The sequence below is a fragment of the Hemibagrus wyckioides genome, linkage group LG20 (assembly GCF_019097595.1).
Source record: "Hemibagrus wyckioides isolate EC202008001 linkage group LG20, SWU_Hwy_1.0, whole genome shotgun sequence".
NCBI lineage: Eukaryota > Metazoa > Chordata > Actinopteri > Siluriformes > Bagridae > Hemibagrus > Hemibagrus wyckioides.
This window is the reverse complement of record NC_080729.1, coordinates 13,226,835-13,233,045: the sequence shown is the minus strand read 5'-3', so window position 1 is coordinate 13,233,045 and position 6,211 is coordinate 13,226,835.

The following is a 6,211-nucleotide window of genomic DNA, read 5'->3' as shown; positions in this document are numbered from 1 at the left end:
TGAGTTTTGTGATAATGTTCTCTACTGAGGATAAGAATCGCTCAAGGCTCTGATACTTTTTCCACTGAGGATTAAAATCCCTCCAAATTGTTATATTGTTCTCTGTACGATGTTCATGTTGCTGAGACATGCCTCTTCACAAATATTTTAATCAAATTCACCTTTTTGGTTAATTTGCTTTTTTGTTTGGTTTGCTTTCCCTATAATAAATGTAAACAATAATTGCATAACATTTCATGTATAATTAATTGAGCAAATCAAAAGGGAAAGAAATGTGTGTGTATATTGGTGAAAACATACTAGTCTTTCATTCAGTCATCGTTTCTCCAAATATCCAGATAATACATCATGGCTCAGTTTACCATGTACCATATGCTAAAATGCTTCCTGTTCACTTCCTGCAGGAACATCATTTTGTGTTTAATACTCTTACGAAAAATTTCTTTGCACTTTCATTCACCAGAACCCCATGCAGAGACAATGCTTCTACATACTGTATATATCAGGGATCATCAAATGGCACTCTGCCAAACTGATGGAGAGCTCTCTGGCCACAGCCCATCCTCCAACTCACTGTACTGTCACAGTAACATTATGTAGAAGAAACGAAGAAAACATTATGATGAAGAAAACATTTCCATGTGAACAACCAGAAACATTGCTATTGTTAATTATGCTGCCAACAGATTGAATGTGTAAAAAAAATAATCCAGGCAAAAAACACCCCCCCAAAAAACCTGTTCACTTGAATGGAAGAGAATGCAGTAAGTGTAAAGAGATTTCAAAGAGATTTGCTCACTTCCACCTCCTCTAGTAATCTGCAGCAAGTTGATTTAGATGGAGTGTCCGAAAATAATCATTACCAATGATTATCAGCGATCCTGGTGTGATGTGTTACTAAGAGAAAAGTAAGTGGTTCTCTGAACAGCTAACCTTATCCATCTGGCTAGTTTACAGTATATGAGTAATCAGATATTCTTTTGACCATGAAGAGGTCAAAATAGTTGCATTAAACATTTTCTCTTTGTTGAGGCTTTCAGAATGGTGTGACCCCAGTCACTTGTTTTTTTTTTTTAATTGGCCCACACACCAAAGGTTGGTGGATTCATGGGATTCAAATGAACCTGGAGGTGGATGCAAAATGATCTGCTATCATAAGCAAATCCCATTTATTGCATACTGCATACTATTGCAGTCAACTCTGCATGTCCAGAATGGCTACTGCTCTAGATTGAAAAAGATGAGAGCTGTTAAACCCATTTTCTATCAGAAGTGACCAATAAGAAATGATTTTCAATTTGCATGGTTGAGTGTTTCTATTCATTCCTACCCTCACAATACTACTATAGGGCAATAGGCTGAAATATAGCATAGGTGCTGTATGTGAATTCTCTGCATGATATAGCAGTAATATATCAATGTATTTTCACCACACTCTGAACATTTTTGTGGATGAATATAACATGTGCTTTGTACATAGAGCAAAATGAACATTGTAATAGTGATTTTAAAATTATAAATGAAATTACTATTATATAATTTTTCGTATTTAGCTCCAAAACTTTGGAATAGTCTTCCTGACAGTGTTCGGGGCTCAGACACAGTCTCCCAGTTTAAATGTAGACTAAAGACTTATCTCTTCAGCCTGGCATACATCTAACACTTCCCATAACCTTGTACTCCAGTACATCTGATTAAATGCACATTCATCTAGTACTGCTAATATTATGAACAGCAGCTACGCTAATGCTGTTCCATTGTTTCCCTTCTTCTGCCCATCCCGAGGCATACAGAGACTGTGCCGGCTCCAGTGGCATCCGGAGATGGACCAGCTCCAGCCGGGTTCTGCTTGTGAGGATTGGGATATTCAAGCAGTGCCATGGACAACAACCTCCTTATTGATTTACATAACACTAAACACATGCTGTATCTGCATCACACAATTGTCACCCAAATGAGGATGGGTTCCCTTTTGAGTCTGGTTCCTCTCAAGGTTTCTTCCTCATACCATCTAAGGGAGTTTTTCCTTGCCACAGTCGCCTCAGTCACCTCAGGCTTGCTCACTTGGGATAACATCTAGGATTGTCTGTCTGTTTGTTTATATGTTTGTTGTTTTCTTATGTCGTTTCTCATGTAAAGCTGCTTTGAGACAATGCTCTTTGTTAAAAGCGCTATACAAATAAAATTGAATTGAATTGAATAATGTTCCACTGATTGTTGATACACCCTTTAAATACATTTGTAGGAGCCTGGCGATGGGGACGAGAGTTTAGGGGTATATGTGAGAGAGTTATGTTAAAGTGTGTGAGGTTTTTAGCTTGTGGGTTTAAGGGGGGTTGTAGGATGACATCTGGCCCACACAGCAATTTCTCTGAGAGAATTTGGCCTCATGCCAAATCTAATTGATAACTCTTGAAATACATCTTTAGGCTAGACCCAAAAAGAGATGCTACTCGCTGAGTCTGCAAAAAACAACGTTGTTTATGATGCCCAGTATTTTAGTACAGTGAACAGATTTTCCACTTGCTTGCAGAAAATCTGCATAGAACATAGAGCATCTGACTCCTTACATGTCAGAATTTGTGGTCTGCTGTGCTACAGTGACGTGTCCAGCTGGGTTAGGTTTAGCAGGTCTGGTCTGATGGGTAGTAAGTATAATGTTCATGAATTCAGGATAATTCAGATGGAGCTGCCCAAGAACACCATGTACTAGTGACATAAAAAGTGTCTCTAGAAGGCTCCAGTGATGGTTTTTAAGCTAGAAAACAATCGTAACAAGTCCAGTGTCCAGTTACCTACCATGCGCCATTGCTCCGTGTCCCATGGCTTGGTTTTCTGTACACACAGTGTCTTCTCTTTCTGGCATCTCATTAATGGCCAGGAACAACTGTATGATGAAAATAAAAGTAACCCACATTTTAACCCACATAGAATCATGCACTTTGTGATACAAGGTTATGATTTGGCTCAAACATAGCAGAAGCACTCACACTACCTGAGCCTTCTGCCCTGTTTCTTTCCTGCTGCAACAATGCAGAAAAGGAGCTTACCTTTATTTCCTAGAGGGCTAAGCAGCTGTGTATGCTGTTTGCTTCACAAACACATTAGAGGAAGGTAATAAATAATCAGTAATCTTTACATTGCCTGCAAGTTACACACATCACATAAGCATTATCCTGCAGTTAGAGCAATGTTCTCTGAGTGCTTAGCCAAGATGTGCTGGTTCCAAAGAAGTTGGGCATTGATTATTGTCCATCATGCAACTCCACTGGGGTCCAGCAGAACAATCAGCTTGCTACCTTGTCCAGGAATGCAAGAGGTTACAAAGGTTTAACAACAAATGGCAAATTATAAGTATCTCTGTGTACACAGTGGCTCTCATGCTGCACCCTGACACAAACAATCAGTTTATTCATCATGGAAATAATAGTACAATAATACAAGAATTACCATCACCCAATGATGGTGCAGATTTAATGATTAGAATTCTAAAACAAGAACAACATACGTAGTTCAGTTCTTTGCTTGAGTTATTGTTTGTAAAAAGTTTTCCTTTCAAAACGTTCTCTTTTAAAGCTGCTACATCATCCTTTGTTCAGTTTCCTATTGCCATTTTTTATTTGAATAAATCAAATGTGGTTAATTAAAAGTATAAGGCTCTAATCCTTTTTAAAAAATAATTCGTTCATATTATTTAATGGTTTTATCCTGATCAGTTTGGGTGTATCTGGATCCCGTCACTCTAGCAGTATGCTTAATCCACCTCCCCAAAAAAGTACTGCTTGGTAGAGTGCCTAATCTAAGTTGGCGTTAGGTGTGAAGAAGTGTGTGAATAAATGTGTGCCGAGTGCCCTGTAATGGTTTCTCTGTATCATCACATGCTGATTTTGGTTGCATTAACTTCAACCAGGAAGAACTTCTTAATTTTAGAAAGGAAAAAAAGTGGCTCATGAGGAAATAGCTGCTATATAGGGACGTGGTAACTCAATGGTTAAGGCTCTCTGTAACAGATCAGAAAGTCAAGCTGCCATTTCTTTTGGCCCTTGAGCATGTCTCTTAACATTCTCTGCTCCAGGGCTGCCATATCATGGCTGACCCTGTGCTCTGACCCCAACTTTCTAACAAGCTGGCGTATGCTTTAATGCATGACAAATGTAACAAATAAATGCTTCTTCTATATTGGTCCTGTAGATGTTCCAGATTAATTGTAAAGATTAAATGCAACGTAAACAGTTAAAAGCATGATATATTTAGTATAAAATTTAAAAGTATAATCATTAGCTAACTACTGTGGATTAGGTGGAATAAAACACTTCGGATAAGCAGTTATTAGAAAATGATCATGGAGGTGGTAACAGTAACTCCGCTCCACATTGAGTTACATCGCATTGCTCTGTTTTTGATCATTTTCCTATAACAGCACACCCTGTTGTCTTTTACTTTTTAAAGCTAAACCAGCCAATCTTACCAGCTTATTGACAAAGGTACAGGTTGATGGTTAGTGTGTTAGTGGTTAGTAGTTATGGAGATTGCTTTATGTGATATAATTCTGTATAATACAACATATTTCTCCTCATTCTTCCCCTTTTAAGTTCATACATACCGTTCGTCTATCTTAGTATCCTATTCATCTCTTTTGTCCTTTGAACATTTTCTATTATTCTTCAACCCTTCATTATTTTTCCCCCCTTCTGTAAATATTACATCCTGAAGGACACAGAATCATGTTCAGTGTAAGGCAAGCAGTTATGCTGCAACAGAAAATGTATGGTGTACATTATAGGATAAAAATGAATACAATATTTATAGTCTTCTATTTTATATTTAAACTATGATGTTGCTTTTTCCGTGACAGTCAGATAAACCTATTTTTTTTTTCAAGTGCCTAGATAGACGACCTCTTTTGTTATTGTGTGTGCAAGATAGATAAACTGGAAGGCTCATGGATGCTGTACTTTCACTGATACAGCACTAATATAATAATACCGTAGGAAGCCGCTAGAGGGCAGTGTTTTCTGGCTTAGTCACCGCTTGCCTGTTTTACCTAGTAACAGATACAGGTCATAGGGCTCTGCAGGTCCACTCATCAGCAGAGTATCTCTCAACTTAAAGGAACAAGATCTCTTGCAATTCACAAAATCCTGGTGAAATGTATAGAAAGATGGCACTACGTAGAAGGAAGGCTGTACGGACTATTAGGTTTTGAAGACAAATAAAGGTGCATAGTGGTCTGTTAGCTCAGGAAAAAAAAGCTTGTCTTTTCCAAGCTTTGACATTCCGTGTTTGCTCAGTAAGAGTGATCAAGTCAAGTGCACTCAGTGGACAGAAATACTACACTGACGCATACATCCATGCATTGCACCATTGAACGGAGTGGTATTTCTGTATGTATATTTTGTTGTCGGGTGTAAAAGAGCTCTTATTATTATTAATTGCGCTCCCCCCCCCCCTCTCTCTCTCTCTGGTGTATCTCTAAAGGATGCCACAGCAGATCAGATTTGTGCAAATGTGATCCAACTGGGAGTACCACAAATTCTGGGTCACTGTTGTGAGATGTGTGTTTGTGTGCACACATTTTGCCTTTATGTGTGTGTGTGTGTGTGTGTGTATGTACGTATGGGATGTTCTTTTATTAATGTCAGAATTATCTGCATTTCAACCGTGATTATTTTTACTAACAAGGTGGATGTATGGATGTGTAACTGCATGTGTCTTTTCTGAGAACTAATCGCAGTCTTTCTTCAAATAAGGCTTGCACACTCTAAACAATCTACATCAAGGGGTGTGGCCATCCTTGAAATAAACCTTGCCACCCCAAATCTAACCTCAAATCACATCTCGAAGTGGCTTATGACCATCCTATATTAATCTTTTTTTTTTTTTTTGTAAATCCTTAATGTAGCATCGTGGTTCTTTAGACAAATTCCACTGGTTATTAAGAAGTATACGCTAGCAATACATTAATGTCACATGGTCATTCATTTCCCACCAAGGAACAGATATTCTGCAGATGCAACTATGCAGAATTATTTAGCTGTTACTGTCTAAAGCTCCTGATTGTGGTATTAATCTTATTTGTATGGCTGGAACAGAATCTCGACACTGTGATATAGTTTTCTCAGCACTGTGATACTCACCATGCAGCATTGCTTAGTCTCATCAGAAACACTCTGTACAGTCCACTAATGTAAACCTACCATTCAGCACATAA